The sequence below is a fragment of the Chelonoidis abingdonii genome, chromosome 6 (genome assembly GCF_003597395.2).
Source record: "Chelonoidis abingdonii isolate Lonesome George chromosome 6, CheloAbing_2.0, whole genome shotgun sequence".
Classification (NCBI taxonomy): domain Eukaryota; kingdom Metazoa; phylum Chordata; order Testudines; family Testudinidae; genus Chelonoidis; species Chelonoidis abingdonii.
The window spans coordinates 61,163,835-61,181,706 of NC_133774.1; the positions used below are offsets into that span (position 1 = coordinate 61,163,835).

The following is a 17,872-nucleotide window of genomic DNA, read 5'->3' on the forward strand; positions in this document are numbered from 1 at the left end:
TAGAGGCCACTTCTAAAAATTTAAGTTAGTTTGGAGTGTCTCTCTCCAGATGCAAACATATTTTAGGGAGTAGGCCAATTACTAACCGATGTACATTATACCTGATCTAAAGGGCTCCCAAACAGTGGTCTGAGGACCTTAGAGCATGGGCTGATCACATGGTGCTGCTCCTCCTTGCTTACAGCCACTCAATTTAATTAAACGACCATTAAAATACTGTATATACTTTTGTACATTTATACAATTTTAAAATTGCCTTCATGGAATAGTAGTAATACAAAAGGATAATACTACATTTTAGCTATCTTTTTAGCTTGCCACAGGGATGCTATGTACAGATCACATATCGGGGAAGGAGATGCTTCGTGTGATCTCAAATAGGAGGTATGTTGGTCCATGACACTCTTCATTAAAATGTCATCTCTTCTATCAGAGTTTGAGAAGTCCTGTCTAATGTCCTATCTAATGTAACTCTGGGTGGTTTTAATTTCCCATATAAATGTCCAATCTTTTTTTTTTAATCCTACTAATCTCTTGGTCTCAGTTATATCTAGTGGCAATGAGATCAACAGGTTAATTGTGCTGCGTGTGTATATTTCCTATTATCAGTTTTAAATTTGTTATCTTTCTGTTTCATTAAATGACATCTTAAGTGGGTAAATGTGGGAGCCGGACTTGCCTTCTCAATACTATTCATTATCTTGTATACTTCTATCATTTCACCTTTGGCTGATCCCCGCTCTAAACTGAGCAGTCCCAATCTTCTCTGTCTCTCCTCATATAAAAATCTCTGAACCTCTAATCATTTTTGTAAGCCATAGCCACACTGAGAGGCAAAAGAGAAAACAGTGCATGCTGATGGCTGTAGGAGTTCACAGTGCAGCAATCTCTGCTGCACCTTTTAACATGTACATCACACACACACACACTCTGCCAACTCTGCTGTGCTGGGCAGTGAACATTCCCTAAGGTTTGTGAAGCACTGCCAGGCAACCGTGGTAGGGGGCCATATAAACACATATCCCAAAAATCTTTGCATTCTCCTAGGATTTTAGCATCACCACTGGTGCTATAGTCCTTTGATCTTCTGTTCTCTTTAAAAGATAATAGGAACTTAGAATTTTCCATATCAAATCAATACATTGGTCCATCAAGTATGGTAACAGTTTCAGCAGTGACTAACACCCAATGCTTCAGAAGATAGTGATTACCAGAACCATCCCTTGGCCAGGGCAAATTGGGGTGACCGTTCTGGGCCCTGCGCTTTGGGGTGGGGGCAATTGTCCAGCACCAGGTGTGGTCGGTCCCGGAAATGATGGATTCATCACTTCCTCCCCGGACCCCGCACCGCCCACCAAGGATGACCCTGGTTTACCATTCCCATGATGCACCTAATGAGTGGCACAGCTCTATATACGGTATATATATCATCTATTTAGACTGATCTAATCTTGCAGTATCCTAATTTCTGCTTCAGGTTTTGTTTTAAATGAGAAGACTGGTATTTTTCCTGTCCTGATTGGAAAGATTAAGAATAAAGCAAGGTTGACAGCAACTAAGAAATACAGTTTGTCATTATCTTGGAGATATGTTGTCATACAAAAGGAGTATTTTTACCTGTATGCCTATTGAGATGAGAAACTGCAGGGGGTGGTGGGGAGAGAGAAGGCTACAAATTGCTTCCCTTTATCCTTGCTAATGACCCTTGTTCTTGAGTTCCATGGAGTAGTCAGTGAACTGGATGGTCTCTGCACAGCTCTGTTTAAAAATCAAAATAAGATTCATTGTTCCATAAGGAAAATATATTTATTGGCTTAATATTAATGTTTTACATATCTGAACCAAGGCTTCCCCTCCCTTTTTCTGTGATTTTTATTCTTCCCCCCATGGTGAAACTGAGTTCCTTTGATAGAAATAACTTGAATGGAAAAGATGGGTGGTAGGGAAAAAAATACATTCTTTGCACTTGTAATAACATGTAGCACTTTAATCTTCAAAGCATCTTACAAATATTAAATCACTTCACTCCTCAGAGGGAGGGAAGGAAATATTATTAAATTCTGTGTCTTAGTAAAATGGGTGTAAACCCCTATCTACATAAATTAAGCCTGTTCCAAAGCAAGGTTAGGTGCATTGTGTTTAAATGCATACAGCAGCTGGCATCCTAGCTACACCAAGGCTCCCAAAATTGCTAATACTGGTGTTAGCAATGGAGGGAAATTCTTAGGAAATTTGCCCTAGTGGAGATGGAGCCATGAGGACTTGCCAAGGCTTCAGAGTCTGTGTTCGAGCCAGGAATGGATCTTGGGAGCACCTGAATCCCAATTCTCTGCTCAATCTACAATTCTTTCATGCTAGATATGTAGAAAATGTCACTGCATAACTTCAATTTAATAAGCTCTACCCCTTTCTAATGGCGCTATGCCTATGAATTAGAGCATTACTACTAGGAGTGTTACTTATAGGGTGTACAAGCACATATCTTTATTTTTCCTATAATTAACCACAATCTCAACTTCAATCTACTAGAGTACTTCCTAATGGGGCATATGTGTCAGCGATGCAAGTTGTTCCACAGCAGCAGAGAGGTAAGACCTTGATTGGAACCCTGACATAATGTGAAGATCCAGCAAAGCAAATAAGGCTATGTTCAGAGGGCTCTAACCTTCTAAAACTCCTTTCTGCTGCTTTGGCATCACAAAAGTCTACACAGGGATAAAAGACCTGCAGCTGGCCCAGATCAGCTGACTCGGGCTCACAAGGCTTGAGCTGCAAGACTAAAAATCGTTGTGTAGACATTTGGGTTCAGGCTGGAGCCCGAGCTCTGGGATCTTTCACCTTTGCTGGATTGAGGCCATGTACCTCCCTGAAACCGCCAAACCAGTAGAGAAATCGCTGATTTATGTTAAAGATGGTGTAGCTCCCAGTTTTGCCAGTGACAAGGATTGGGGTGTATGCTGGAGGTGTGGCTGGAATGCTCCACCTATCCCTGGATAGTACAACTGACCCTTGAGGGTGTTATTCCTGGCATGAATTAAAGTAGCCCTGAGAGATCACAGGAGAACAAAGGTGACATTCACTTTTATACCTCCCATACTCACGTCATTGGGCCTGGGCCAGGCCAGGTCCTAAGATCAGGGTCAATGAATTTGTTAAGGTACTTCTAAGCCAAAAAACAACTCTAAAAGGACATATCAACTTTTACTACATGAAGCCCTTCCTGGACTTCAATTCACACCAGGTCCTACCACCCAGTACAAGAATGACAGTAGGTAGGTCCACTAATTACAATATCTTGTGTTGCCTCTGGTGGTTTAGGTGGAACAGAGATATATAACCTCCTAAAATATCCGCAGTAGCCCCAAGATAGCAGCCAGTCTTTTTTTCAATCCTTTCAATTATTTGAATAGCCTAATTCTTTTTCTGGAAAGCAGTTTGCCACTGTAATTTGCAATTATTACTTTGCACAATAAATTCATAGTTTTTGAGTCTCTATCTCTAAAATACAAATCACCCTGAATGTGTTGTCTGTGGAAAATGAATGTGTGTGTTTCATCCAGCTATATATATATATTTAAATAGATAATTGAGGAGGTGGGGGGAGGGAGAGTGTGTTTGTTTAATAAAAGAGCAAAAGAATCAAGACAATTTTTGTAGTAAAATCCTGACTAAGCCATGCTCTCTCTGTAACAAATCCCCTGGCAAGAAGCCTGTCAGTGGACTGTTTCCAAGATCTCAGTCTGAACAGCACCCTGTGCTCTACAGAAGAACAGGCCCAAGATGGCTTATCACCTTTCACCTCTGACTCCCCACTCTGCTGCCTTATGCTTTGTGAACTTGAAATCTTATGAGAGAATACTTAGCCATCCTGTTTACAACCAGCCTATTTATTTCTCCAGATCAGCTTGGAAGGACATATCCAGGTCACCTGATCCTGTGTTGTCACAGAAACCATGAGCTTCTGACTCTTCCTGTAGTTAAGCCAAAAAGCAGCAACATCTGACTAGTTGGAACTGGTGCTGGATTGCTAAACTGTCATTCTTCACTGAATTCACTTTGGGCTCCAAACCCTGCCTAAGTTTTAACATGCAAGGTCATACTGGAAGCCATCATTGTTCAGAGATCTTCATTCATTTGCTTTGCATGAAGAAAAGATGAATGTGGATTTTTGTTTACCTCAGCTTCACAAGCTGATTTCCACAGCTCTGCTCTCCTTTATTCTTACTAAAGTTTAAAATTGTGCCAGCAGCTTCATACAAATTCTTTCCCTTATTAGTTCAGTTTCCAGGCTGACATTTTTGTCTTTGTTATAATTTTCATTTGAACAAACCATTTACTTGTTGGGTTGCTCATTTGAGTCCTGAGGCTTTGTTGAGACACTAGCCAGGAGCCAATTGCTTGACGGTTTTTTGTTTGTTTGAAAAAAGTAATATAATAATAATTAGAAACAATGAGTCAGTGCTGATGCTCTTCTGGTTCACAATGGACTCTTCAATCCTTTCTTTCATGTTAACAGTAAACAACACAATGTCTTGTATTTGCCTATTCTACTGAGTTACATCCAGTAGTGCTTTAAATCCCATTTCATTGACTTCAGTGGGGTTGCATGGCGTAAAAATGAGGGAAGAACTCTACAATATTCATAGCTCCATAAACATTTAAAGATGATTCTTTAAAATCCTTCCTGCTTCTATCTAGTGACATAATTTAGGAAATGTTTACATTTAGGTTTGTATGCAGTGTTGTTGTAGCCGTGTTGGTCCCAGGATATTACAGAGACAAGGTGGGAGAGATAATATCTTTTATTGGACCAACTTCTGTTGGTGAGAGAGACAAGCTTTTTGTGTAGCTCAAAAGCTTGTCTCTCCGACCAGCAGAAGTTGGTCCAATAAAAAATATTACTCACCTACCTTGTCTCACATTTAGGTTTGTAAGCTAACTTGCTAAAATTATTCATTTTGTATCTTTCCTCCACACCAGAACTTTGGCATGGGGGAGGGTAGGTCATTGAACACTAGTAAAAATCATAGGTTACACATAATGTTCAGCTGATTCTGCGCAGAGCTGAAAGTGGTATGTGAATACAATGTCAAATGCATGAGAAACTCTTTTTATTATTCCTATAGGGACTATAGTGTGTACACCTTGCTAGAGCAGTTTCCTTGTGTTAAAACACTATGTGCCTGCCATGTATGATATCCAAAAAGCTGCTGCCTCTGCATCTTCTGCTGGTATTGTCAGTTCATACCCTGAGATCAAGCCAAGGGCACAGTCTGACTCTTTGCATGTCAAGATGAAAATAATCAATCCTGATCCCTTTTTAACAAATGTGTTAATAGTAGAAGATCAGTAAACATTACCCTTCCCTCTGTGACACTGAAGTCTTGAGGGGAGAATCCTCCAAAGAAGAAAGGAGTTTGGTAATGTCCTGTACTGCATTACATCCCTGAAATGCTAGGAAAAGGACAGTGGAATTCAAACATGATAGAAGTTATCCCTCCAGAGACTACATGTCTTGAAGAAACAGTAATTGCTGAAATAAGGCTCATAGAACCAATGTCTGAGAGCCCAACTTACACACTGAATGTAAGTGTGCAAATGGGCATGCGTTTTTGCGTTTGGCCTTTGGGCCTCCTCCTTTTACAATGGGTATTGCAGTTCATAGCTGCTGCTGAAGGCAGTGGCCATGCTGAGACGGAAGTCAATTCCTTGTGATTTGCACTTTCCTCCAGCCCCGTCAACATGTATATTACTTCAACTTACTTCAGATTACTTCCTTAGAACTGCAGGCCCATTCCTGACCCACCTCAACAGGAGCTGCAGGAAGGACAGATGCATTCCTCCCCTTGCTCTAGCAGGGAGTAAACTACCTCACCCCTTTTCCAGATTCACGGAAGTGCCCTGTTTGCCCACCAACTATTCTGGTTGGCAAGTAGGGGGGAACAGAGGCTTCTCCCACACCTCATTCTTGCACCACCGCCTTTGCTCAGGGGTTAACAGCCCTGCTCTCATTCTGCAGTTGGAGTTGTAGTCTGAGCAGCCTTTATTTGACTAAATGGGGCACAGGGTTAATCCACTCGGTGACTAAGAGCTGGGGACACATGGTCCGTTAAGGCTTGATTCTGCAAACTTATTCTTAACCCTTATTATCAATGGGGCTGTTTGTTAGAAAATCAAGTGTAGAATCGGGCCCTTAGACTCATACCCATTTACCAACAAGTAACTTACACCACCACATCACCTATGAATTTAGCCCACAGCATCTGAGTGTAGGAGAGCCTAGGGCCTCTGGTGAAACTCATACTCCAGGGAGACAAGTAGAAAAGAGTCTAGCAACAAGAGCAACTAACAGAAAGGTGTGAAAATGTGCAGATAAAATCAGAATGGTCCCCAGCTTTACACTATCTTGTGGCTCCTTAAAGAGCCAGTGACTGCAGCTTAAGTTCCTTTATACATCTGCAAGTAAGTGTAAAGGGATCTGACTTTGAATTTGGTCCTTTTTTGTGTGCATAAAATATTGAAAGAAATGCCCTAACATAGTTCACACCTTTGTAAACAGTATCATCTGCAATATGGTTTATCCTTCCTCTTGTTCAGGGTTGGAGAGGGAAAAAATAGTTGTTGAATCAAAAAAAGTCTGGGATCAGAACTGGAATTGTAATGCAAACAAGAAAACTGGGAGCAGAATTTGCAGTAAATCTACCGACTTAGCAGAAAGTCTACAGGAGACTAACTTAAATATCGGAGTATTTGTTAGTGTTAATGAGATAATTATTCCAACAGACAGAGACACATGCAGATGTGGGGGGTTTATACCAGGGCTACACTTTCCAATGTGCTACCAACCCTCACAGATTAAAATGTGTCATTTTATTTTTTGTTAGAAACTTCCGTACAAGTATACTAAGTCTTCAGAATCCAAACAGAGGCAGGAGAAAAGAAAGTCCTTCATCCTTCTCCACTGCCTATCCCCATTAGAAATCCTCTCCATGCCTGGTCCTTTCTTTTCTCAAACAAGATCCCTCCCATCTCCCTCTGACTCCTAAAATCACTTGAGGATTATCCAGTACCCTGAGTGTTGAGACTGAGATTTATTTTGAAGAAAATCCCATTTTAAATCTGCTAAATGCTTGGTAGGATGCAAAGGTTCAAAATCTTCAAAAATAATGTGCTAAAATTTTGCAGAAGGAATCCAGTTAATAGATATGCCCTGATACTACCTTTACTTCTTCCTATGCAGGACAAAATAAATCAGCATCTCATCTTAATAATATTCAGGGTTTTCCCATTAGATTCCAGAATCTCCTACTGTAGATATACAAAATGTTCTGGATATCAACGAAGAGCTTGAAGTAATATTTATATTCAAGGCTAGAATGATTGCCAGGAAAATAATTGGTTAAGAACTGGAAATCAGAAAACAAAATTAACATTATTGAATGGTATTCAGGCCTCAGTGATTTGGCACACTCAGCAAAGATCACATGTCAGTTAAATGACAAATATGAAAGTTCCAAAAACATATGGTGGTGTTTCTGGAAAATCTCTGACCAAGCTTAATGTAGTTAACTTTCTGCTTTGTATACACTTTGTGGGAATTCCGAGTTATGACACTTAGATTTCTGTTGATACTGTATAGGAATTTCTTGGGTTGGGAGAAGTTGTTTTCTTCATTAAAAATAATTAAAATTTTAAACTTGGAGGAAAGAGAGCTAAACAAATTGAGCTCTCAGTTACTAAATAAGAGAGATAAAATTTGTGGTTTTATGAACCATTAGCCTCTTTGATCAAAGTAAAATGCATTTTTATGTTCCTCTGTTTGGACCCCAAGAGTTGCTGTGTCTCATGTCATCTCTCTTGTTCTCTCTGTCTCCCTTTGAAGCCTATGGTGTTTCAGACCCTTGGAATCACGAAAAATTCTCAGAGCCAAGACCAAATATTCTTGTATCCAAAAAAGTGCTATAAAGAAAGCATATGTCCAAGGCATACCAATGTCAGTGAGTCCTAGGGTGATCTAGACTAGTCTGCGTAGTGCCTTGATGTAGGTTGCTCTAACTTGCAAACCAAAGCTGTAACATTTTAAGAAACTAATGTGGCCAAGATAATACATGTAACTTGCTTTCCTGGGACTGTCTTGTACTTTATTCTCTGTCCCTGGCTACATTTGTCTATCATCTAGTTATAGGTACCTTGCACTCCTTGTCCTCTTCCCATGGCTTGACCTCTGGGTTTGGCTGAGCTGTGCTTAGCACAGGGCCTTAACTTTACACCACATTCGTGTCTTCCCCCTCAGTAATCTCAATCTTCCAGGTGCCAGTTCCTCCTGGCCCAAATTAGAGTAGCCTAAAGGCTGATCTAACTAGCATGACTAATAACAGCTCTCGGGATTTCCATAGCTTAGATACTAGCGCAGAGAATCAGCACTAATGATCTGGCACCACATATCTGGAATGTTACCCACTGCTACATGTACAGCACATTTTAAAACACAGCTATTACTAAATCTGCATTGAGATGGCCTAGTTCCATCACTTTTTCATATCAATTATATAAATTGACTATGAATATATTGTAAGAGACATTAAAAATTTAAGGCAAAATTCTCTTGTATCTGCAGTGTAAATCTCTATTTCATATTCTGCATTCATTCCCTATGCGGAATTCTCCAGTGATGTCACTGGTAGCGCCTTGTGTGAAATGGAGACTGGAAAAAAAGATTTTTGCTCTTAGATGCATCTTCTGCACCAGGTATGTGATACCAGTTCTATTCTTTTACATCAGTGCAAATCCAAAATAACTCAGTAAAAGCCATGGAGTTGCTCCAGATTTACACAGATGCAAATGGGAGCAGAATTTAGTGTGTTTTCGGATATTTAAGTGAGCAAGTGTTTGACCTGCATAGTCATGTTTAAATTTAAATTTTGTTGTTTGGTTTACATGTTCATGGGAATTCCCATGACCCTGCACAGTAGGAAACAAGGGTGAGAAGAATGGGAAATTTTGGAGATGCATGTCCAAGGAGTAACTTCCGTGTATACACCTTCAGAGTACACAAATTAAGAGGTCAAAAGTGGCCAGTATACATAAGCCAGCCAAAAGACCTTATGCTCTTATTGACTGCATGCCACCAAGCAAAGAAGTTTGCAAAGAACTAATAGGAAAAGAAATAGTAAACCGCTCACACAAGTTACAAATACCAAAGTGTTAAGTTCCTGTTTGCAGAACCAGTATGCTAAGGAACAGCACAGCACAATATAGAGAGACAACACACACAAGTTGCCAGAAGGGGAATGGCCAGAAGCAAAGAATCTTTCAGCAAAAGAATTGCACGGAATGAATCACCAGTGAAAACCATAGAAACAGTAAGAGGAACAGCTTAGCAAACTTTGTGCCATGCTGAAGAGCACTAACCTGTAAAGTATGTGCAGGGAACACAGTGGAAGATAAAAAGGCATACACACAGTGTTGGATACCTAGCACATCACAAGCATAGCAGTAATCATTGAAAATCGCTAAGCAAGTGGCTCATTATGGGGTTCAACAGAGTAGTGATGAAATAAATCTCATTGAATCTTGTAGAACCATTCTCCTGTACACAAGCACAGCAGTGGATGAAATGATGTTGAGCATAGTTGCACTACATTATGGTAGGTATCTTCCTTATTCCTTCATGTACCACACCTTTTCCTACTTATGACCAGTGAAATGTTACAATCAATTTTTCCTTTCCTTGTTTAACCAATGTACTTGCTACATCTCACCATACTCCACACTGATTTCCATGGGAGACAAGCAGATGGATCAAATTAAAGTGAATTTTATACTTGAAACCATTATCTTGACTTTTGATCTGTTCCTCTTTGATTCTGGACAGTCACTTATTCCACTTAATGTTAAAACTTGGAGAGCTATGATTTTTACCCCCTTGCTCACACCTTAAATCTTATTTCTAAGCCAATTACTCCCTTAATTAAAGCAGAGTAGTTAAAATTGTTATAAATATCTTCTTTAGGATTGTGCTCTAAATCACAATTTTAAAATGAATAGAGTGGTTGATAATCTATACTCATGATTTAATCAGGAATAAAAAATAATCCCATAAAAACTGTTTAATAAATCTGAAGTATTGTAATCATCATTTTTTAAAACAAGATACCACAGTTGGATTTTCTGTAAAGTAAATTGACAAAAAAAATTTCCTCAAAAAATGTGATTGGGGAGGGGTTATTCCTTTCAAATTCTTTGGGCTGACTGAGTCCCAATTTGTACCTTAATGGAGCCAAAATAAGCAAAATGTGGCCCAGTGATTAGATGTTTTAGACTTGCTTGTTACAAGTAAAAGGGCAACTGCAGTGCAAGTGCAGAATGTCCATTGAGGTCAGCGTACATGGTTCAGAAAGTATATGACTGTTAAAATAATTTTAGCAAAGTCAACTACTTAAAAGCTATGTCATCATAGCAGATTCTGTTCAGAAAATAGCAGGAAGGAATTACATTGCACACTGTTAAAACGTTAGCAACCACATTTCATTTTTGAAAAGGCAATTTATTTGTCCTGAAATAAAGAGTTGATTATATCTCTTATTACTGTTACAAGAACTTGATATATCACAAAGTGGAAGAGTTACAACATGTACCAACTATCAACCAGGAAAAATGAACCTGATTCATAATTCACTTTGTGAATGTCTAGTTAGTCAATCAAGTGATTTGTAATCATAAAAGCTGCCAGGAACTGAATGAATAATGAACCATACTAAAATCCTTGGATTTTCTAGTATTCTTATTTCCTTATGTGACTTTTATTGCCATTTCTGATAGTTGTGTCTCTTTCAGCAGAACAAATTAAGATACGCATATTTACTTGAAGGAATATGTTTGACTGTTTAATGCGCATAATGAATATACAAATGTAGTGACCATTGTACGTAACAACCAAACGCTAGATTTTTCTCCATGGAAGCCAAACCTTTTATGATGTAAAGCTTAGGTAGAAACAATCTTTCTCTCTTTTCCTCTGTTTTTCCTCCTGAAAGCATTTTTGGGGTAATCAATCTTAGCATAGGTCATATTGTTACAGTACATTTTCTCAAGTTGTTTTATAACTATAGAAATGACATAATTCACATAGCATAGTAACTGTTTTTAACAGCAACATCTTCAACCTCTTTCCCTAGCGAAAAATCATATTGCGCTATAATCTGATAGACAAATAACGTGTGACCTCTGCATGCAGATTTTTAATAATAATCAGATAAAAATATAAACAAGGAAACATAAAACCACTCAATTTGTGCAGAAGTTATAGTTTGATACATTGTTGTTGTTTTAATGTAAAAATATAGAATTTAAGTTCACTGGGTTTTTCTTCATGGACTTTTCCTATAAGAACTAGGTGTTTAAACCAAACAGCTGAAATTACACAGGAAGACTCGGTCTGTGCACTGTTTATTATACATTACTTTGGCAAACAGAAATTTTCCCTGTAGTTTGGCGCCCTGACTCATTTTCATTAGCATTTATTCTTTGATATTATAATTTTTTAAGATATCCTGATGTTTGAATTGAACAAAATTGTGATCTTAAAGTGATCAGAATACACCCAATGTAAAATATTTTATTATTGGCATCCTTCTAGTGTATGGAGTGTATCTGTTCTAGGCTCCTGATACTTGTTCTTTTGTGAATGTGTATATATGCATATCATTTTATTGTTTAAAATAAATGTAGATTACTTTTAAATAATGATCTTCAACATATATTTTTTACAATTGCACTGGTGATGTTTTAGACAGAGGGATTCTAAGGACTTTACAGTCTCTCCGCTACAATCCATATGTGGGGTGCCAACTCCCCTTTAAAATCAAAGGTTAGTTCTTTATAAAATTTATGCAAGACATGGCAATAACTTCCCCCACCAGTGAAATTAAACCAGTCCCAAGACTGAAATGTGCCAACTGTCAAACACTCACTGACACTACTAACACCAATTGCAGAGTGAAGAATATCTTCTACAAAGTCTGATCCAAAGCCCATTGAAGGCAGTGAAAAGCCTCCTATTGATTTAGATGGGCTTTGGCTCAGATTTAGGAAGGCAGGATATAATTACGGTGTGATTTTAAGCTTTGTAAGAGTCAACTTTTACTCAACCTATATCCAAAATAAATTTTTTGAAAACTATCAATGAAAACAGCATTTCTAAACATACTTACATCCCACAGCAATGTTTGCAGCCCCAACATGGAAGCAGTATGCTAGTGCATGAGAACCAGACAGTGAAATTTGTCTAAAACCTGACAAGGTAAAATTGACTGGTCTGTTGTATATTCATTATCCTAAGTGAAAGAAAAGTACAGAAACACTGGAAAATTAATTTGATTATTTTAAAAATGTTTATGGTTTAATACTCTAAAGCACTAAGCCAAGTACTGCAGGCTTTACTCATCAGGTAAAACTCCTGTTGACTTCAAAGGGAAGTAACATAGCTAAGGGGATTTGGTGTTTTGGTTTTTTTAATACTTTTAACTTGACAGTGTCACAAAAAAATGGTGATGAATGTAATGGTAAAAGCATCTAGAACTACTTCACAATCAGAGGGGTAGCCATATTAGTCTGGATCTGTAAAAGCAGCAAAGAGTCCTGTGGCACCTTATAGACTAACAGACGTATTGGAGAATAAGCTTTCATGGGTGAATACCCACTTCATCTCCCAGCGCTGCACGTACTCCACTTCCTCATGGGGATTAGCTTGCAGCACTGGGAGCCGCGCTCCCAGCACTGCAGCACTGTTTACACTGGCGCTTTGCAGCGCTGTATCTTGCAGCGCTCAGGGGGTGTTTTTTTCACACTCCTGAGCAAGAAAGTTGCACTGCTGCAAAGCGCCAGGGTAGCCAAGGCCTTAGTCTATAAGGTGTCACAGGACTCTTTGCAACTAAAGATATTAACTTTCCAGTGTCACCATGTAAATAAGCCCTTAGACACAGAGATCTATTTAATCACAGAGAGTCAAAACCTGATCACTTTGCTCATGCAAATAGTCCCACTGAAGTCCAGCTAGGAACTAAACTGATCCCATGAGCTGATTACACCTAGGCCACCAAATTGCTATCAGTTGGTTTCATTCTCTACAATCTGACCCAGATCTGAAGTAGTTTTTAAAGGCATTATACCCCATTACCAATTCCCTGAGTCCTGCAGGGCCTTAAGAACATGTTCCATTAATGTTAGGAATTTTTTCAATACCCTGAAATGTAGTAAAACTAAAACTCTGCTTGGAGCCAAACCTATATTCCTTTAACTCTGTTTAACATAGCAAAAAGTTAGAGAGATGATTGGAATAACTAATTTTGATAGCTACATAAGACTTTAGAACCACACCTTTGTAGCATCCCTCTATTCTAATATTGTCTATGACTATACATAATGAAGCACAAACATAGTAAATCATGTGCTTTTTAATGTTTTGCACTCAGACAAAATGCAGTAGCGACAAAAATGGCTGTTTTAATAAAAGAGATTTAAAAATACCTAATCTAACAGGTTCCTGTTGATTCATCTTTGTCACATATGTATGTGACTCTTGTAGATGAGTAGAAAATTGTCATTTAGTCAACATTTTTAACTAAATTTATAGATTTAATTCTGTTATACTTTCAATGTTTTAGCAAACTAAAGCACATTGATATAATACCACGTATAACGGGGAGGTGAATTTTACTACCAGTAACAGAGGTCAGTGGATAGGCAAGAGACCAAACTTCCTTTCTAAATGCTGTTCAAAAGTGTTTGAGTGTTAACCACTTCAGTGCCATTTCATGCATTAACTGTACTCAGTCAAACTTCTAGCTGAATAATAAAGTCCTGGACATGTTTTGGGGACATGGGGGCTTAGATGTTCACAACACACTAATCATTCTCTGTTTCAATTAAAAATGAAATTAGAGTGCTTAAATGGAAAAATCTAATTTTCCACAGAACTAATGCTGTACACCACTCTCCCAGCAAGCCAACCTGTGGGCAGGCCTTGGCCAACCAGCTTCTCCTCACCATAGTCCTGGTAGTTTTGGCTCACTCCTTGGTGGTGGACTGGTAACAATGTGACTGGGGTACCAGGAAAGCCAGGCTTGTTTCCCCAAGTTCTTCAACTGCACCAAGCAGGATCTCCAGCCCTCACTGCCTAGCGTCTGCCTATTCACATAGGTGTAGATGGATACACACATACACACCCTCCTGAGGAAAGAAGAGAATAACTTCATACTGGTGCTAGAGATGCTGCAGATACACATCAGATGTTCAAAATAATGACTTTAGCCCTTCACTCTGGTGGATGCTCATTAATACTAGATAACAACAACATAAGAATGGCCATACTTGTTCAGATCAATTTAGCTCGCTATCCTGTCTTCTGACAGTGACCAATCCCAGGTGTCCAGGAGGGGATGAACACAACAGGTAATCTTCAAGTGATCCATCCCCTGTTGCCCATTCTTAGCTTCTGGCAAACTAAGCTAGTGACACCATCCCTGCCATCCTGGCACCTATAGTCTACAAAGTTCTCAAGCCAGCTTTAGCAAGACTTTATTCTCTGCCATGCCTATCTGAAAAAACTACTTTGCTTCTCCCATCTCATATAATATTTTGCCTATACGTGTTGATAGAGAGAGAGAGAGACCTTAAAAATGGAATGTTCATCCGAGTTGAAATTGCTCTATTTTGATATATGATTTCATCCCAAATTGAGAAGAAAAGTTCATCTTGGATATTTTTGTGAAACAAAATATTATGAAATACTTTATTTTGATCAGGTCAAAATAATTTCATTTTGACTTTACTATTTTATTTAGTTTCAACTTTTGTTGTAATCAGTAGTATAAATTAAATGTTTAGCCATAGAATAGAAACATAGATTTAGAAGGGACAGCAAGGGTCATCTAGTCTAATCCCCTGCCAAGATGCAGAATTTGTTGGGTTTAAACAATACATGATTGAAACAAAATGTTTTGATGATTTCCCATAACATTTTTAACCAAATGGATACATTCCTGTGAAATAGTCCAATTTTGTTGAATTAGTATTTTCTGAAAGAAAATTGCTCAGCTCTCCTGTTGCCTCTTTGTGGTTTCCCAGTAAAGTCATCTTTTTCACCTCATGGGAAGGTGTTCTGCCATGTCACATAACACCACTTACACCATGAGGCCCCCTGGCATAAGCTCCAAGTGTTGCTGGAGTCCAGAAGGAATATCCTGCTAGGATTTTATCTCCTCATCTAATTTTACAGACAGGGCCAGCTCTAGGCCACAGCGCGCCAAGCGCGTGCTTGGGGCGGCACGCCGCGGGGGGCGCTCTGCCAGTTGCTGGGAGGGCGGCAGGCGGCTTTGGTGGAGCTGCCGCAGGTGTGGCTGCGGACGGTCCGCTGCTCCCGTGACTCCGGTGGACCTCCCGCAGACACGCCTGCGGCAGCTCCACCAGAGCCACGGAACCATTGGATCCTCTGCAGAAACGCCTGCAGCAGGTCCACCGGAGCCGCGGGACCGGCGAGCGGCAGAGCGCCCCCCGCGGCGTGCCGGCATGCTTGGGGCGGCAAAATTGCTATGGCCGGGCCTGTTTACAGAGATGCATCTTTTGCCCTCAATGTCTATTTATCTTCCCTTAGAGACCCTTGCCTGACTGTTTGTGGTGCCGGTTGTGCATTGTTTTGGCACTTACTTACTGATTTGTTCCTGAGAAGATAGTACTTGCTCTCAAAGCATGATCTAAGAGAGCAGTTGGATCAAGTAACCAGCTCCCTTAGAGCACTTCTAAAAGGCACAAGGTGAGGCTTCACCACTTACGCTGGAAGGAGATTGTCCCTGTGGGCCTAGCACAACAGGCTGAGCCATTGCAGGGTCTAAATTTTCAAACTCTAGGTGAGTCGTGTGAGCTGTGCTGGCCACAGCAATGTTTCCTACAACCATTCAGGTTTAAAGTGCGTGCTGCTCACTAGTCTGTCTGTTCTGCCCAAGGTACGGTTGCTCAGTTTGGTTCAGCTGGTTATTATTCAAAGATTCAGCTAGTTTGACTGCACATCACACATGTCTTTATTTGTGGCCTGGTACCCAGCAGTGCTTTAAGTTACTAATGTTCTTATACAGGTAAACAACATTTTAATTCATTTATATAAATAAAAATAGTTATGTCTTTAAAAAATAGAAGCTTTCTGTCCAGCACTGATTCTGCTGTTATGTTGATATAAATCAGGAATGACTTCACTGATAGTTACAGTTGCATGAAACTGTTATGAGACAGAATCAGACCCAATGTTTTTATCATCTGCAATGAACCAAATAAGCAGTATGTATTTTAATTACATAGTTTTTCACTCCTTTAAAAGTAAAGATTTTAACAAACTAGCTTTAAAAACTGTAATTTTTACACCAGATTCTTCAAGGGAGGCTTAGGTGACACATAAATCTTCCATAAATCATCTATATGGGAACAGATGTGTTAATAACGCAGAGCTACTGAAAAACCTAAGCAGATTCAAAACACCATGTGGGCAGAGTCTAAGCTTTTACTATGTGTAAATCCAGCATTGGCATAGGAAAACTCTCCATTTTGCCCAAAGACAGACTGATCCCAAGCTCACAGCTGGAACTTGTGTGTGTGGTCTCACTCAGTAGACCATTAGAATCCTGTGCTAAGGTTTAATCTAATCTGTACTTTAAATGAAGTAAATGACACTCAGGTAAACAATAACATATATTTGGGAAAGTAGATCTCAGTACCCTTTTTTTTAACTAGCACATTATGTTCTGGGGCATACCTTTTCACACAAATTTTAACAAGCCATAGTGACATAATATATAGTTAGTATATGTCTGGTCATACAGTTGTCCCTTCAATAGACATAAAACCCATGTCCAGAAGTATGCAAAAGGTTAATGTTTGCTAATCTATAAGCTCTGTTTCTCACTAGTTCTGTAGGGATGAAAGGATATAGCTTTCTTTTAAGTTTGGATGCTATTGGAATTCATCTTACTGTTTTATTGTAAATGGTGGGGAAGAAAGGGGCAGGAGGAATTAGATTTATTCTTCTGACTCAGTTTTACCAAACCAAGAATAAACTTTGTATGAAGAATAAAAGGTGCTTGGTGAAGAGCAAATGATCAAAAGGGGTATTTTTTTAGAATGTCAGGGTTGGAAGGGACCTCAGGAGGTCATCTAGTGCAACCCTCTGCTCAAAGCAGGACCAATCCGGAGACAGATTTTTGCCTCAGATCCTCAAGTGGCCTCTTCAAGGATTGAGCTCACAACCATGTGTTTAGCAGGCCAATGCTCAAATCACTGTGCAATCCCTCTCTCCTTTGTAAGAGTCTCAGGCGAAGGGGGCTATATATACATGGCTTGGGTTTTGCCTCACTGCACATTGCTCCCAGTTCTCAGATAATAACATTTTTAAAGTAATATTCTTGCTTGATAAGAGTTTGCTGCTAAACAGAAACAAGCAAAAAGCCCCACTTTGAGAGGAGATTGTCGGGGACCTGTTACATGTTTAACCATTTTGTGCCTTGACCTTCTAAGTTCCTTCACAGTGAAAACAATCAGAAATTTGATAGCTAGGCAGTGCCAGGCTCCTTACAGTAAAAAAAAGTGGGGGAGGGGGAACATTCCTTTGACTGGAGAGCCCCTGAGTTATTCCCAGAATACTAGCAATTCCCAGGTTGCTGTAGTCAGAAGCTGCTGTGTCTTGTTCACACTTTAGGCAAATTAATTACATAGCAATATGTCTAATTTTTCAAAAGCTACCTCAGATCGAGGAGTGGTAAAGGAGAGGAGTTAGAAATGGCTATTGCATGCCCAGGAGAATCTCAGTATGCAAATGAAAACAAAAAAA

The 17,872-nt window shown here is 39.4% G+C and overlaps 1 long non-coding RNA gene across 3 annotated transcripts in view; it reads right to left on the reverse strand.

The window, feature by feature from the left end:
* Window positions 1-17,872, reverse strand: part of LOC142046982 (uncharacterized) — a 66,413-nt gene that overhangs the window by 29,589 nt on the left and 18,952 nt on the right. For all 3 annotated transcript variants that reach the window (XR_012656104.1, XR_012656103.1, XR_012656102.1), the window contains exon 2: window positions 1,618-1,758. This is a non-coding gene — a long non-coding RNA (uncharacterized LOC142046982). The remainder of the gene's footprint in view (window positions 1-1,617; window positions 1,759-17,872) is intronic.